Below are 18,707 nucleotides of genomic sequence, written 5' to 3' on the forward strand. Positions count from 1 at the left end.
ATGATGATTTGGTTGATCAACTTCAGAGTGCATCTCTATTTTGTATGTTTTGTTTGAGAAAGAGTTATCACTAGATGAAGATTAGGGCATCAAATATCCCTAAGACACCTTTGGGACCCGTTCTGGTCATTGTAAGTTTCTTATGATGTCTTTTGCTTTTACTAACGCCCCTGCAACTTTCATTGAGTTAATGAATGGGGTGTTTCAACCTTATCTAGATTACTTGTGATAGTGTTCATTGATGAGATTGTACTCCAGAGACTGAGGGAACAGATTTTTTATGCGAAGTTCTCAAAGTGTGAATTTTGGCTTAATTATATGGCACGTGGTGTTTAAGGAAGGTATTAAGGTTGATCCAACCCAGATTGATGCAGTGAGGGATTAGGCATGACCTACGTTGGTTACCGAGGTCCGAATTTCTGTGGGACTTGTGGGCTATCATCGATGATTTGTTCAGAGATTCTCTACTATTGCATATCCTTTGACTAGATTGACTCAGTAGTGTATGATTTTCTTGTGGTATGATATGTTTGAGGAGAGTTTTCGAAAGCTCAAGTCCTTGTTGACGTCGGATCTTTACTATACCCGAGGAGGGTGTAAATTTCACCGTGTACTGTGATGCTTCTGGAGTCGAATTTTATGGTGTTCTTGGGCAGAAAGGCAAGGTATTTTCCTAGGCCTTTAGAAAGTTGAAGAACTAAGAGAGGAATTACCCTATCTATTATTTAGACTGTCATGTCGTAGTGTTTTTTCTTAATCAATGGCGACATTATTTGTACGGGGTTCATTATGAGCTATTTACGGACCATCAGAGTCTTTAGTAAATTTTTAGTTAGATAGATCTGAACTTGAGGCAACGCATATGGCTTGAGCTATTGAAGTACTATGAGATCACCATCTTGTATAATCCAGGGAAGGCCAATGTGGCAGTTGATGCATTGAGTGTGAAGACTTCTAGCATGGGGATTCTTGCTGCTATTAGTGTGGAGGAGAGACCATTGGCTAGAGATGTTGATATGTTGGCCAACATTATCATCCGGTTACAGGTTCTGAGGAGACGGGTGGTTTGGTTGCTTTTATCGAGGCTGATTACTTTCTTAGTTATGGAAATTTAAGAGCTCTAGTTTGATTACGAGAAGATGTATCTCATTTGAGACAAAGTGATGAGAGGGTAAGCCAAGGAGGCTGTCCCCAATTTTGATAGTGTCTTGGAGATTGGATGGGGGAATTTTGTGCCCAAGGTGGACCAATTGATTAGACTATTTTTGAGGAGGCCCATTGTTCTGATATTTCATCCATTTGGATGCGGTGAAGATGTATCATGACCTGATCCAATACTATTGGTGGTGTGTTATGAAGAGGGATATTGCAAAAAAAAAATCTGAGGTGCTTAACTTGTCAACAGGTCTATAGTGAGCACCAACAGCCTGGAGCTATATCTCATAGGATGTCTATTCCTACTTGGAAGTGAAAGTCGATCACTATGGACTTTGTTGTGGGAGTACCTACCACCGTTTGTGGTTAAGAATCCATTTGGGTTGTGATTGATAGGTGGACCAAGTTCGCCCATTTCATCCCGATTCAAGTGAAGTATATAGTGGAGAAGTTAGACGAGCTTTATTTCAGTAAGATAGTGCGGTTTGGATGGAGTCCTTATTTCTATTATTTCTGATCAAGGTTTGTTGTTCACTACCCATTCTATAAGGCTTTGTAGCTTGGTCTCGGTACTCGGTTAGATATGAGTACAACCTCCATCCTCAGACAGATGGTCATTCTGAGTAGATGATTCAGGTGGAGCATATGTGATTGATTTTAGTGTAATATGGGATCATCATTTTTCCTTAGCAGGGTTTTTCTTCAACAACAGTTATAATTCCAGTAATCAAATGGCCCATTTTGAGGAATTGTATTGCAGACGTTGTAGATCTTCGATTGGATGGTTTGATTCAAATGAGATGGATTCATTAGATACAAACTTGATTAGAGATGCTAGGAAGCGGGTTCATATGATCCAAGGTAGTCTGTTTACAACTATAGTCGGCAAATAGTTATGTAGATCAGAGTGTTTGAGCCTTAATTTTCATGGAGGGTGATCATCTTTTTCTCTGAGTGTCACCCATGACGGTTGTGATCAGGGTCGAAAAGAAGGCAAACTTAAGCCTAGATCTGGTGGACCCTTTGAAATTTTGAGTCGTGTGGGAGAGGTGGCCTATAATTTGGCCTTGACACCTAGCTTGCCAATTGTACATACCATGTTTCATGTTTCCATGGTTCGAAAGTACATGTCATATGAGTCCCATGTAGTTTCCCTTGATTTTGTTGAGTTGGGTCTAGATTTATCTTTTCAGGAGGAGCTAGCGTACCGTGCGTTTACGGTATGTTTGATGAGTTATACTTGAAGTTTGTGTGCGTCTTAGGCATTTTTGTTAATATATATGATGGTGTTTGGTCTCATTTTGCAGGAAATCGATTTGAAGCAGTTGTCGTTGAATGAAGGTGAAATAGCAGAAGTTTGGCAACCAACGAGCTCACCCATGAGCCATCACTCAGCTGACGAGCCGTAGGTGGAAGCAGTGGGTCAGTGGGTCAAGGATGTCTGACCAAAGTGTGGAACCACAGAGGCAACCGATTCCCTATAGTAGGAGTGACAGATCGTCGATGGGAGGCGTCATTAGATTCAAAAAGTTAAGTTCCAGTAATTGAACCACGGACGTGCAGGACGGAGAGTGAATAAACCTACGAAACGTAGGTGGCAATTGTCGATGAGAAGACCAAGAATTTTGCCAACTGCTGAACCATCGAGAATACCCACAGACCGTTGGATGATCCACAGTCTGTCGTTGACCACTGTCGGTTGAAAATGCCAAAACCAAATTTTCCTTATTTTCGTCTCCTACTTTGTTTAGGACTTAAGTACTATAAATATAAGTTGTTATTTATGTTTTTAGGGGTGAGACCTTTTTGCAGACTATTGTTCTTGGCTTTTGGGATTATTTTGCAAAATATTTAGCAATTTAATTCTTGAAGCTTGTTTATGCAATTTTCTTTTGATTTTCAATTCAATATTTTGGTGTTCATATATTCTAATTTTAAGTTCATGATTTATCTTATTTACTCTAATATGAATTGTCAATTATCAAGCATGAGTAGAAAAATCCACAACTAGGGTTGTGGGAACCATGTGCAATTAACAATGTATGAATAATAAATAAGTAATTCGAGAATAGTGTAAGCATGTATTATTAATCCTTTCGTTTAGAATGCTTTCTAGCGCTACGCAACGTTAGAACTCGCCTCATTCCTACTTACCAGATTAAGGAGGTAATAAATGAGAAAGTGATTATACATATCAGATTTAGTTGAGTTTATCCGCTATCTAATAGCCTGACCTCAATCATTGTGATGCGAGGGATAATCCAGGGTTAAAGGTAAGGGTTACTAAAGCACACAACCGTAGACGAACCAAATTGCGTGTTGAGTGATACGTCCAAACTTACACTCCAAATAAGAAGTGTAAATGGTCATTGTCAATTTACAGAACTCAACTAGAGTTGAGGTCGATCCCACAGAGAATTTCTTTACTGATAAAGTTTCACAGTGACATTTATTCAATTGTCGTTACTATTTCCAAAACAAATAACACAGAAAGTAAATTGGGTTTGATTGAAATGTATTTTATCACCAACACTTGCAGTCCAAACTTAGATACACAGTTAACAGAAGATCTCGTTGTAAGTTGATTCAGTTAATTTAAAGAAACTAGGTTTTGTGTTAACCATGACATCAATTATAATGCTCTCTCGTAATTTGAGTGTTAGGTTGATTATGTTTACAGAACCTTTGCGAGTTGAATTAATCTAACGCTTCTCAGCCTAATCAGATAATATTCACTTTAATTCTCTCAAACTTAAAGTGTTATCAATATTGGACTTCGCTTAATTTGATATGGTGTTAAAGATCTCTTCTCTGGAACTCCAATTCATTAACTTAGTTTAGCTTTTTCCTAGCTAGTGCTTTTCTCTCGAACAAACACTAGATACAGGCCTGTCTAAAGCATGCATTCAATTGACTAAAATGATAATGAAAGTTGTAAACTACAGGTTGTTAATAAAGACTGGCTTTTACTCATTTTACGGAATCGTAACTAGATTTTTGTCAAGGATCCCATAACCTCAATCGTGGTATTTAGCCACTCATGCTTTCACGTAAACAAACAGTAATTAGGGATGAAAACATATTGAGAAAGACTTACAAAAATAATTAGCAAATCAACAATCACTTTGATAATCTGATAGCTGAATCTGAGTTTCCCACTGGTAACAATAATCCGAAAATCCAAAAATCGAAAGCTAAGAGTAATGTTGTATTCCTAGTCGTAAAGCATAAGATAATATATAAAATCCAAAAACAACCTAAAGTAATTCAAAATAGAATGTTTAAAAAAGAGTCCTACTCGAAGTAGGACTGACCTGGTAGGCCCTTCCACGGCCACTTCCACGACCGGTCAAGGGCTTCACGGTCCGTGAAGCCCTCCGTGGTCTTTTCTTGAAACTGTCCATAGTTAGATCTTTAACACTTGACCCTGGAAATTCTTTACTATCACAAAACGGACCGTAATGTGGAACATGGTCCATGAGGCCTTCTGTGGTCTTCACTTAGGCTAGACTGGATTCCAACTCTCATCACTTCATGATAAACTCCATGGACCGTGATGACGACCACTGCTCGTATAGGTGCCCGTGGTCTTAACTTTGGCCACGATCAATTTGTAACTTCTTTGCCCCTTCACTGTTTTATTACCACGGCCTGCACCACGGTCCGTATTAATGGCCATGGCCCGTAAGATCGCCCATCGTCTTTTCTTGCAATTTCACTGATTTTTCATCTTTGCCATCTTCTTTTACTTCCATTTGTTTCACCTGTACAAACACTACCAAACTCATTATATCCACATAAATACACTTGATTCTAGTATTAATTCTAAGTTTTCATGCATCAAATTTGCCAAGATTTCACGGCATATCAACACCCTCAACTTAGAACCATTATTTTTCCTCAAGTGATGAAACATCAGTACAAATACCCTTCAAATTATCTACAACTTTTGACATTATGCAGCAGCTATTTCAAGCAAAAATTGTATCCCAAACCTCTGAATCTAACATAGAAGGATCAATATATGACATCTCATTACTCACAGTCAAACATGCTTATGCCTGTGAAATTTTTAGATCCGACAATCAACTTTCAAATGCGATCACTGTGTCCTCACACCATAGAAGTCCCTTACTCATGATAATTGGGACTGAATATTAAGCTCACACTCTCAAAGAATATCTAACACCAACAACAAACTACCATAGGCTTGCCCTTGCTTTCTACGCTTTACCTTTCAAACACCCGGAATAGGATCACTGTAGGACTTTGTTGGCTTGTAACATAGGCTCGGGGCTAGGGAATGGATATTTGGTTCCGTGAGTGACTAATCCCTTGGTTTTCCAAAGTGTCATTTTCACATACTCTTTTTTGAGTGATTCCCTCTCTTTCTTCTTTCAGCCCGACCCAGTAGCTATTATTTTCTTCTTCTTTTTTTAGCAATTTTGATATGCGATTAGCTCACTGGTCGAACCTTCTTTTTCCCTTTTTCTTTTTGTTCGGATTGCAATCACCCTCAACTTAGGCTTTTGGCCTTAGTTGTGATATCGTACCTTCGGAGAACCAAGGATATGATATATGTTGGGTAAGAACAAAGACTGATTTAAGCCTCAAACTGGGTTCAAGTGACAAGCTTTTCATTTGGTTATTTTGTTTTTGGTTTTTTTTTACTGGTCTAACAAAAATGGCCTATTGATCCTTTCCTATCCGATTATTCTCAAATTCAAGCAAGACTACTTAGTGAAGTTCTAGTTTTCGCTCCTAGCGTTAGACTTCAATCAAAACTTACACACATACGACACATGATTGCATTTTGTTAGTTTCTTGGTTCACCAGTTAATTTGTCAGATTAGCCATGTTCAACATATAAGTATCTAGGTTGTCATCTAAATATCCTAACAGTCAAACTCAGATTTAGGTTCTCAATTTTCACAGATTAGCTGTTGTACAGCTCAACACATAAAACACCCAACACAGTAATACACATAGACAAGCTCCAATTTTCTAAAAGCAATGCCAGGTTGCTCACCACCCCTCCCCAAATAAAAAGAACTTTGCCCTCAAAGTCGATACAAAATAATAAAATACACAAACTATGAGGAGGGGTCATACCTACGATGCTCTAGGCGCCGGTCGTCGGATCAACATTGGCACCCTTATTATTGGGTACACTCTCAGAACTTAGGACATGATCAGTTTGGTCCTCATTAGTCGGAGCAGGTGCTCCACTACCAGAAGCTCCAACTAAGGATGCATCTCACTGTTGTTGTTCAAGGGCTTCCTTTTCCTGAGATTCCTTCTTTGATGCTTTATGAGCCCTCTTTTCTTGCCTTCTTTCCTCTCTGGCTGGGTCAGTAGGGGTCTCCTCATCAAGTTCTCCAGCTTTGTGTTTTCTCTTGCCTTATTTACTCGTGGGGGATTCTTCCCAAAGATCATCAATTGATTGAGTGGAAGGTGCCTGCTTTAACATTTCCATCAACGACTCTGGCATGACCGGAGTGGGCACATGTACTGTCTTTTTAGCCAGCTTAGCAATCTGAGTGCGCATCTCAGCCAACTGGGCCCTGAACTCTTTAGTATATATTGAATCGGCAGCCTGGAATCTATCCTGAACAAGTTTCTGAAAACTATCCACTCTATCCTTTAAGACCGATAGGTCCGTCCTCATTTTATCTTTGATCTCCTTTTTCACAGCTAACACCTTCGTCTCTATTAGCTGAGGAATCCGGAGCAAAATCTGGTCTACCAATGTCTTGGTATGGCGCTGATCTCCAACTAATTTCTCAAGAAAAGCCATAGGGACAGTGACATAGGTACCTGGAACCTGGGAGGCCGAAGTTGGAGGTCGTGGTGCCTCTGTGGAAGTCTGTGATGACTCTCCCTATTCTGGACCTCTATCTGCATGTGGGATATCAATTTGGACATGTGGAACAACATCTAAAGTACTCACAGCGGCAGACTTCGCGCCAAAGAGTTGGTTCGTGACATCCTTGATTTTAGAAACCTGGGTTAGTCTGAATGCCTCACCCCATCTGTCAACCAGACTGTTCGGAGGAATGTTCGCTCCTCGACATAATTTCCCTATCAAATAGGGAAAAGGAAGTGCAACTCTGTCATTTAGTGCCCTGTCTTTCATCTCGATTGCTATTATCCATCCCGCATTGACCGGATAACCAACCATAAGACAGGCTACCAACGAGGCCAGGGAAGGTGACAAAGTGTTATCATTAGCTGTCGGTCGCAATTGTGCTCGGACGACAGCCCACCAAACCTTGTCTTGAAAAGACAGGGAAGTTTTAGTGATGAGTGTTGTAGTTGTAGTGACCGAAACTGCATTTTCCCCATCTATGGCAATCTGCTTCGCAATCCAGCGTAAAACCCTTTCTCTAGAAGTCTGATCTTCCATCGTAGCATCACTGGTGACCTCATGATTTTTGCCCTAAAAAAGGCCAACTGAAGCTGGTGCAGAGTATTCCGGGCCGTACAATATTCTATTAATCGAACCCTCAGAAATATCTATTGAATTGCCCCTAACTATGTTTGAGTTGAGTGGACCCCAGTTAATAGCTATCTCTTTCTGTCCACGTTTTGTGGTCTCTGTATCCGCAGCAAAATTCATCAATGTAGCTGCATAAGAGGAATAAAATTCTCTGGTGAGGTGGCTAGAGTATTCGCCAGGTGCATTATCCATCCAGTCAAACTAATGGAGCTGAGATATCCGATAGATGTCCAAAAATGCTTTAATATCAGCTACCACCACCCTAGTCTTAGGCATGATTGCTCGATTCTTGAAGCCTCCAGTTTTGTTCACAATGCCATTGTCGAAGAACTCCTTAAACTAGTTGACAGTCCACATGGAGCGATAACAGGCAATCAGTTGTGGTCTCAATGCAAGGTTAGGTTCATGAGCGTTCACATACATCACCATGGTATCATCATTGGTGATTTCCTCCTCATTCTCTCTATTAACTTCTTCCTCTCGTACCCTAGTTGCAGCTTCTGTATTATCCACAAATGGAGAGGTACTTGTGTCGTCCTGAGAACTGCTTTCAAATTCAGCACTGCCCCTTGAGTCATATGAAGATTAGCTACTAGCAGCAGCATCAATGGACTTCCCGAGTTTTCCCCGTTATCAGAACTACTACCTGCCTCTTCAACTTGAGGAAGAGATTCTTGGAGAATAGCTCTCCTAGCTAGTGATCTAGTAGCTCGAGGTGAGTAATCTTCAGGTGTAACATTTATTTACACCTCAGACCCACTCACTTCGGAGTTGTCATGACCCTCTGATTGCGAAGCGGTGACGGGGGCAAGTTTGTTAGCATTCTTCCTTCTGGGACCCATTGTACCTGAGAAACAAAACACCAATTTAGTACAATCATCACTAAAATGACACACTAGCGTGTACTCAGACGTCCCCTGTGTATTATCATCGTGACGCCTTGCCTTAAGAAAGCGGTCACCCAATCTATCATCGAGAAAAGTCACAAAATAAAAAACAAACAAAAACTGAATATAGGAAAATTACAAAAAAATACAATTGAAGTAAACTATACGGAAACTTTCACGGGTCGTGGTATACACCACTGACCTTGAAGTCCCTCGTGGAGTTGGGACAGAATCAGCGTACATGATGGACGATTGAATCTTTTATCCAAGGCATGTTCACAGTCACTTTCACGGCCCATGGAGTTCAGCACGGTCCGTGATCATGACCGTGAACATTATCAGAGGGTTGGGTGGACTTGAAGTATGGTCCACGACAAGGTTCACAGCCCGTGGCATCTTCTACGGTCTGTGAAGCCTGTCGTGGTCTTACACGACCACTAAACAATCACCTTCCTCCCTACCCAATGTTATAGCCGTTTTCCCACCATTTTAAACACAAGCAACAACTCTCTATATGTAGAATTGTCAACCCCATTTTAAATTACCCTACTTCTTAACGAAAAATCACACACAAAGCAATCCACAAGAACAATTTGGCAGACTCACACACAAGAACAAATAAAACTTCCCAAGTCGACTTACCCACTACCGTCATTATCCACTATCAATTAATCACCACAATGACAAGCTAAACACAAGAAAATCGAATTGATTAAACATAGGCTTAGGCAAGATTGAACTTTATAAACCATGAACGATCAACTCACTTTAAGAAAATGAGGGTTTGCACACAAAGTCGAACTCAGGAACTCACTCAACACACTTACACCACTGAAAGGTTTAGGGTTTCGATTATTGGGTGAATGGTGTTCGACTTGGTCTACGGATAGCCGTTATGGGGAAGAGAGGAGAAAGAAAGAGGAGAAAGGGAAAAAAATTGAAACTGGGTGCTTGAGGAAATATATACGTGCACTTTCCAATTTGTTCGATCGCGGGTCGGGTCTAGTGTCAGGAAGGTTGAGTCGTATACTACGGACTGTGAAGAAACCGAGAAGGGCTTCACGGTCCGTGAAACCACTCGTGAAACTAACCAACGACGATACTTACCTGAGCTAGACGACGAATCGTGAAATTTCCCGTGAAGAGTCTCACGGTCCGTCAAACAGCCCGTGAAGGTGACTTGGGAACCTCGATATTCATACCTGAGGTTCACGAAAGGCTAGAATGTCCGTACAAGCTGTGACGGACCGTCAACCCTTCTGTGAACCTTTTCCATAAAATTTCCAATAGCCTCCTCACTTGGTCCTCAAGTTGACGGACTGTGAAAGTGCCCATGAAGGGTACCATGGTCCATGAGGTTGTGCATAAGGTTTAGCTTGCACCAATTTCTGTAATTTTTGACCTATTCCTTCCTACACACATCAGCACACAGTGACTCCATAAAAACAAATAAACATAAGGAAATGAAAATACCTAATGCAATTACACCTTGGTTTTCCTCCCAAGTAGTGCACAATTTAACGTCGCAGCGTGACGCAGGTTACTGGATTACTCAGACTTCATCAACTTTGCATTCCTCCACAATCTTCAACTCTTCCGAGACACCCAAATATGCCTTAATTCTTTGTCCATTAGCTCTGAATCTCTCACCTTTCTCATTTTCTAACTCAATAGCACCAGATTGAAATACCTGTGTGACTTTAAAAGGTCCAGACCATTTAGACCTCAGTTTTCACAGGAACAGATGCAGTTTAGAGTTGAAAAGTAACACCAAGTCACCAGGATTGAAGCTTCTTTTCTCAATATAATTATCATGATATAGCTTCATCCTCTCCTTATACAGTGCTGATCTCTCATAAGCTCTCAGACATAACTCATCCATCTCATTTATCTGATCTAGCCTCAAGTTAGTTGTTTCACTCAAGCTGAGGTTTAGTTTCTTCAATGACCAGAGTGCTCGATGCTCAAGCTCAACAGGCAAATGGCATGCCTTTCAAAACACCAATTGATATGGAGACATACCAATAGGTGTCTTAAAAGCTGTCTGGTATGCCCATAGAGCATCATCTATCTTTCTTGCCCAATCTGTCCTATTGGCATTTATTGTCTTTGCCAATATTGCTTTGATCTCCCTGTTGGAGACCTCCACTTATCCACTGGTCTGTGGGTGATAAGGTTTTTCCACCTTGTGTTGTTCCACCCCATACTTCGTCAAAAGTGCACTGAACACTTTGTTGCAAAAGTGAGAACCACCATCACTGATAATGGCTCTAGGTGTTCCAAACCTTGAGAATATGTTCTTTTCCAGAAACGCAACAACACTCTTTAAATCATTCTAAGGTAATGCGACAACTTCAACCCATTTGGACACATAGTCCACTGCAACCAATATATATCTCTGCCCATAAGAACTCACAAAGGGGCCCATGAAATCAATACCCCACACGTCAAACAACTCCACCTCCAAAATGGGTGTCATGGGTAACTCATGGCATCGAGAGATGGCTCCTTGCCTCTGGCACACATCACAGTTACTTACTATATCCACGGCATCTTGGTGGATTCTGGGCCAGTGGTACCCTCATTGAAATATCTTGTGAGATGTTCGAGCACCACCATGATGACCACCAACTGGAGATGAGTGAAAGGCCTCTAAAATGTGCAACATTTCGGCTTCCGGAACACATCGCCTAATTATGTTGTCAGCACACACCCTATACAGATAAGGCTCATCCCAAAATTACTTGCCAACATCATGCAAGAACTTTTTCTTTTGCTGATATGTCAGCCCCTCAGGCATCATATCACTAACCAGAAAATTAGCATAGTCAGTAAAGCAAGGGATAAGATCAAGAGTAGCAGCTAATACCTGCTAATCCGGAAAGGTATCATATATCTCAAGCTCAATTTCTTCTTTCTTTATAGCATCCAACCTAGAAAGGTGATCAGCTACCTGGTTTTCACAACCTCTCTTGTCTTTCACTTCAAAATCAAACTCTTGGAGCAGCAGCACCCATGGGATCAGCCTCGGCTTAGCATCTCTCTTTGCCATGAGATATCTCAAAGTAACATGGTCTGTATGAACTATCACCTTAGTGCCCAGCAGATAAGCTCTGAACTTTTCAAAAGCATACAATACAACCAATAGTTCCTGCTCAGTGACAGTGTAGTTTCGTTATGCCCCATTTAGCGACTTACTAGCATAGTAAATTGAATGGAACATCTTGTTGTGCTTCTGTCCCAACAAAAATCCTAACGCAGCCTCACTAGCATCACACATCACCTAAAACGGCTCCTTCCAGTCTGGGCCAATAATCACTGGTGCTGAAATCAGCTTCTCTTTTAGGCACTCAAAAGCTCTAAGGCATGCCTCATCAAAGAAAAATTTCACCTCCTTCCCTAAAAGCTTGCACATGGGGTGTGCAATTTTGGAGAAGTCCTTGATGAAACACCTATAGAATCTGGCGTGTCCTAGGAAGCTTCAAACACCCTTCACACAGATTGGCAGAGGTAATTTTTCAATCACCTCAATCTTAGCCTTGTTGGCCTCAATTCCTTTCTGTGACACCTTGTGTCCAAGGACTATGCATTATTTTACCATAAAGTGGCACTTCTCCTAATTCAGCACTAAGTGGCTTCCTCACATCTCTGTAAAGCCCTGCTAAGATTTAACAAACAGTTATCGAAAGTATCACCTACTACAGAGAAATCGTCCATAAATACCTCTAAAGTGTCTTCCACCACGCCAGAGAAAATGGACATCATACACCTTTGGAATGTTGCTGGCCCGTTACACAATCCAAATGGCATGCGTTTAAACGCAAAGGTGCCATAAGGACATGTGAAAGTGGTCTTTTCCTGATCTTCAGGAACAATTGATATCTAGTTGTAGCCAGAGTATCCATCTAAGAAACAATACCACCATTTACCTACCAACCTATCAAGCATCTGGTCCATGAAAGGAATAGGGAAATGATCCCTCAAAGTCCACTTGTTGCGCTTCCTGTAGTCCATACACACTCGTCATCCAGTAACTGGTCTTTGTGGGACTAATTCATTTTTTGCATTTACCACCACAGTCATACCGCCTTTTTTCGGCACACATTGCACTAGACCCACCCAGTGACTATCAGAAATGGGATAAACCACCTCAGCATCTAACCACTTGATTATATATTTCTTAACTACCTCTTGCATATGTGGGTTTAGCCTCCACTGGTGTTCAATGCTTGGGCTGCAATCCTCCTCAAGCTGAATCTTGTGGGTGCATATACCCGGAGGTATTTCAATTATATCAGCAAAGTTGGATCTTTAACATTTGACCGTGGAAATTATTCACGATCACAAGACGGACCGTAATAAGGACAACGGTCCGTGAGGCCTTTCGTTGTCTTCACTTGGGCTAGACTGGATTCCAACTCTCATCACTTTAAACAATGGATCCACTTCATGATCAACTCCATGGATCGTGATGACGACCACGACTCGTATAGGTGCTCGTGGTATTAACTTTGGCCACGATCAATTTGTAACTTCTTTGCCCCTTCACTGTTTCATTACCAAGGCCTGAACCACGGTCCGTATTGATGGCCACGGCCTGTAAGATCGCCCGTTGTCTTTTTTTGCAATATCACTGATTTTTCATCTTTGCCATCTTCTTTTACTTCCATTTGTTTCACCTGTACAAAAACAACCAAACACATTATATCCACATAAATACACTTGATTCTAGTATTAATTCTAAGTTTTCAAGCATCAAATGTGCCATGATTTTGCGGTACATCAGTGAGATTCCCTATTTGGAGGACCAATCACTTAGGGATACCTAACTTATCAACCCTGCATGTTAACACTAGGATCGAGATACTATTTTTAGGAATACTGCGTTAAAAGCTTGCAGGGAAAACATATGCCCTAGTTTCCATCTCCTATTGATATCTGAAAGTGCAAAAATCTTATTTACTTGTTACTGACTGATACAAACCAACAAACTATTATTTTACTTAAAACCGCCTTAATTGTTACTTTTCTTGGTAATCATTTTACTAATCATAGATAATTGTAAGTAGCCTAATTCTGAACCATATTCCTCATGGGATTGACCCTAACCCAAAAGTTAGGTTCTTTATTTGACAACGACCGCTTATACTTATTTCGAAAGGTGTAGTTTGGGTGCATCAAATTTTGGCGCCGCTGCCGAGGAATACAACTTTTAGATTAGACTAACTTTATTTTTGAACTTTAGTCAAGTATTTTCTGATTTTACATTTTTGTTTTGTTTTTATTTTCTACAGGTCTCACCTCTACTGTATGCCAAGTACACGGAGTCAAGGCAATCCCTTCACTCTCAACGATCCGGAATTGAGAAGAACTTTGAGAAGAATGATTGGAAGAGGCATATATCTCAACGTACAAAATGATCCCATCAGAGAGGGTCAAGCGGATAGAGCTAGTTTTCGACCTCCTAGAGTTGTTAATGTTCCTGCTCAATTTCAGGGTGGTCATCTCATCGAAAATAAATAAAGGGTGCAAAACGAGCTAGCATCGATAGTTCGTAATAACTACAGGGTTGACTATGACTCGGTGGAGTCAACTAGTGCTATTGTTCTCCCTTCACTACCTCAAGGACATTCTTTTGTGGTGACCAACAACCTTATGCAAATGCTTACATCAAGAGGGTTGTTTCATGGGTTACCTTCAGAAGATCCATATGCTCACATGAGTAAATTGAAAAGTGTATGCATGAGTAGTGTGGGACGACCAGACTTAGACATGGACATAATAGGCTTGATAGTATTCCCACTCTCATTGATAGAAGATGTTGTTGTGTGGTTTTCTGAGCTGCCATACAATTCAATATATACATGGGAACAACTACACAAGGTGTTCATGGCAAGATATTTTCTAGTGTCCAAGAAGTTGAATCTGAAGGATAAATTAAATAACTTCATGGCACTTCCCGTAGAGTCGGTAAGTAGTTCGTGGGATATATTCACTAGATTTATGAGCAGTGTGCCAAACCACTGCATAGATGATGAGTCACTGAAAGAGTACTTTACAGAGGACATGATGACAATGGAAAGGCTATGCTAGATAGTATTGCTGGAGAATCTTATGGGGAATGCACCTATGAGGAGATTGCTTACAAACTTGACAAGATCTCTAAGAACAATAAGGTATGGAGCACTAGAAAGGCAACTACTGATAGAATGACGTTTGCTATCCAAACTGCACCAAGTCAATCAAATGATGGTATTCTTGAGGAGATGGCCCAAATGAGGACATAAATTGTCTTGGTATTAAAACATGTGAGTGGAGGTACAAAGAAAGTGAATTATGTGAACTCCCAACCTAGAGCACCGCCGGTTGATGAGTACTTTTATGAGGAGGATGCAAATCTAGTGAATGATCAAACGGAGGGTTTCCGAACCAACACCCAAGGTTCCAATTCGGATAATTGGCGCCAAGTTCGGAACTATGGTAACTATAACAATGATGGAAACTATGTCCGTGATGGGAACCTCAACCGCGATAACAACAATAATCGGAATGGCCATGGCAACAGGAATGAGAAGAATAGGCCCTATGTTCCACCTGGTAATAGAGAGGTTGAGTCAAGTATGACTCACATTAAATATATGTTGCAGAAGATGATGAAGTGATTTGATGCGACTGATGACAATGTAAAGGAGATGCATAATTATTTATCTCGAATTGGTCATAAAGTTGACGCCCATGCAGTATCGATTAAGCTACTTGAGAAGTAGGTTAGTCAGTTGTCAATGATGGTAACCCACGTCAACCATGAACCTTTCCTAGCAATACAATTCAAAATCCAAAAAATGATGGTCATTGCATGACAGTCACTACTTGAGGTGGATATCAGACTATAGATCCCCCTATACCAACTGCAGTTGAAAGTGCGGTAGAGAAAGTTGAGGATGAAGTCGAGGTAGTTGAGGATCCGAAAGTTGATGCAGAGAAAGAAGTTGAGTTGACTTGAAAAACTATCCCCATGCCTAGACCTCCACCTCCCTTCCAACAAAGGTTGGTGAAAACGACTGAAGAGGGGATATATCGCAGGTTTATAGCTATGTTACAGCAGCTTTACATAAATATCCCGTTGATTGAGGCACCTGAATAAATGCCAGGGTACCCAAAGTTCATAACAGATTTGGTGACCAAAAAGAGAGCTGTCAGTTTTGAGAGTGAAGAAAAGGTGCAATATTGTAGTGCCATTGCTATTAGGTCACTGGTGCAGAAGAAAGATGATCCTGGAGCTTTCACTATTCCTTGTACTATTGGTATGTGATAACTCTCAACTACACTTCATTCAATACTAAGTTTAGGTGATCGCAGTCTAGTATATACCCAACAAAGTGTTGGGGTCGATTCCACCGGGAGTGATACGATCAAGAATTTAGTTACAAAGTGAAAGACATGTTCTAAATGGTTGTAGGAATAGAAATTATCGAAATCATTAGATTTAAATCTAAGCGGTTGGAAACAAGTGTCAAATGAGGGATAAGGTTTGTCAATTAATAATTACAAAAATAGGGGAGTGATGAAGTAGATAAGGGATACTTGCGGCTGTGATCGATTAATTTCCAATTTCGTTATACGGGTGATTACTAATTACCAAAAGTTATTGAATTTTAATGGGTAGGCTAAGCTTTAGATAAATAGACATCTCTCGATTAAGTATCACGAATCAAGTGAGTTCTCTCGAACTTCAACAAGCATCACACTATAAAGAGCCCAAACCCTCAATTTATCTACTCTCTCGCTAGATAGGTAGGATCAAATTAAAATACACTCTCTTGAGATGAATCCACAAATACCCAATAACTACAATTATCAATTGATAACCTTAATTCTATAACCGCTTTCTCAAGCAAACATAGAATACTAGACTAGAACTGCATTTGCAACTACAATTCATGAGTTAATACACAATTACCATTCAAACCCACTTCAAAACAACAATAATATCACTAATTCTAACACCCATAAGCTAATTAAGACAATTAATCACATAACCATACCCCCCAAGAATGGGGGTTTTAGCCACACATATTGAAAAATGAGAAAAGATTACCAACTACATTATCTATAAGCCGGGCAATCCAATCCACGTCTTTACAATGGTCTAATTTAGCTTCAAATCCAAAATCCAACTTGAAATGTACTAGAAAATTCTCAAAAACCAAGAAAAAGAAAGTTTCAACCAAAACTCAAAATCTAACAATGGCAAGATTCCACTTTTCTCTGTTTGAAAATAAATTTATACGCTTCTAGATTTCGATCTTTGGGGTCACTTGGCGGAGTTAGTCGAGCATCGCCGACCAAGTCGGCGATGCAGCAATTGCTCTTCTCTATCGGCGTTTTGCCTTAACTCTTCATCTTTTAGACCCTGTAACTTTAGGAGATCCAATTTTTTTTGCCGATCCATTCGGCAATTTGCCGAAAATCCAATTCCATATCCAAGTTGGCTTCTTCCCAAGGATAGAAGTCTGGAATATTTGGCGAGCTGAAGTGCCACTCGGCGACTGACCGAGTGGCTTTGGCAATTGTCAGCTTTCCTTATCTTCAACCTTTTTCATCTTTTCGACTCCTTTTTGCTTGGTAATGTCCTTGCCTTACTCTTTCACCTTTATATCTACAAATTTGCATTCAAACATCAGTTTAGTGCATAAAATAGGCATAGAAGACACTAATCCTATGAATAACAAGCCCTAAATGGATCAAAATCCCTGACTCATCAATATGCTGCAATTTGCGAAGGCCTTTTGTGATTTGGGTGCTAGCATTAACTTGATGCCATTGTCGATCTATAAGAAGTTGGGTTTATGATCTCCAAAGTCGAATGCAATGCGTTTGCATATGGCGAATAGAACTGTGAAAAAACCTATTAGAGTGCTCTAAGATGTCCTTATGAAAGTTGAGTCATTCATTTTTTCAGCGGACTTTGTGATATTAGATTACAAGGTTGATTTTGAGGTCCCCATCATTTTAAAGAAGCAATTTCTTGTTCCTGGCGTGCGTTGGTCGATATGGAGAGAGGGCAAATGAAGTTTTGACTGAATAATGAAGAGGTAACTTTTGATATTTGTAGGTCTATGAAGAATGTAGGTGATATCAAGATGGTATCGGTAGTAAATCATACTGTTGAGCAAGAACTCGAAGTGTCTATCAAAGAGAGTTAGGTTTTGATGCACTAGCAGCTGTGGTAATAAATTTTGACAGTGATGGTATTGTTAACTATGATGAGCTAGTTGATGCACTTGAGGGGGTTCAGTTTTGTTACAAACCAAAGTAGTTGGAATTAGATATGAAGAATTGAGACACCTCGCCAGTAAAACCATATGCTAATGAGACTCCGAAATTAGAACATAAGGTTGTTCCATTGCACTTCTGGTATGTATTCTTGGGGAAAAATAGCACTTTACCAGTTATTATTACTTCTAACTTGAGTGAAGGGCAAATAGAGGCTTTGATGTTGGTTTTGATGAGGTTTAAAAGGGCTATAGGATGGACTATTGCTAACATTATTCGTATCCCACCGAGCATTTGTTCTCAAAAAATTCAACGTATGTCGGACAACAAGACAAGTATTTAGCATCAACAGAGATTGAATCCCCTGATTCACGAAGTTGGGAAGAAGGGATCATTAAGTGGTTAGATGTGGGAGTTGCATATTCTATTGGTGACAGTAATTTGGTCTGCCCAGTTTAATGCATTCCAAAGAAAGGAGGAATCATTGTGGTCCCCTCTAACACCCCAAATTTTATGTGTACAAGTCCTACACATATGGAACTTGAGTTAGCTTGGTGGTATAAGTAATGAACTTGATTTCCTAGATGAATGGTGACAATAAAGAAGCTATAAGGGTAACTCTTGTACATTGCAATATTGCACGATCGAGTGAACGTCAAATTTTAGAAGTATTTAAATTCTGGATCGAAGGGCTATATGTAAGTCTAAAAGTTAAGGTGATCAAGTGTATATACGTTTTGAGTTAAACTAAGGAGATTACGCTCGGAAAATGAATAAAAGAATTGAGGTGCTTGTTGGATTTTATAAAGCTAGCAGGTGTCACCTCCTTGCTTAGCTCAAATAGGCTAGGTAGATGGGGAATATTAGTTCATGCATTAGTGGGCTCACTT

This window comes from Solanum tuberosum, unplaced genomic scaffold, assembly GCF_000226075.1.
Source record: "Solanum tuberosum cultivar DM 1-3 516 R44 unplaced genomic scaffold, SolTub_3.0 scf00041, whole genome shotgun sequence".
Classification (NCBI taxonomy): domain Eukaryota; kingdom Viridiplantae; phylum Streptophyta; class Magnoliopsida; order Solanales; family Solanaceae; genus Solanum; species Solanum tuberosum.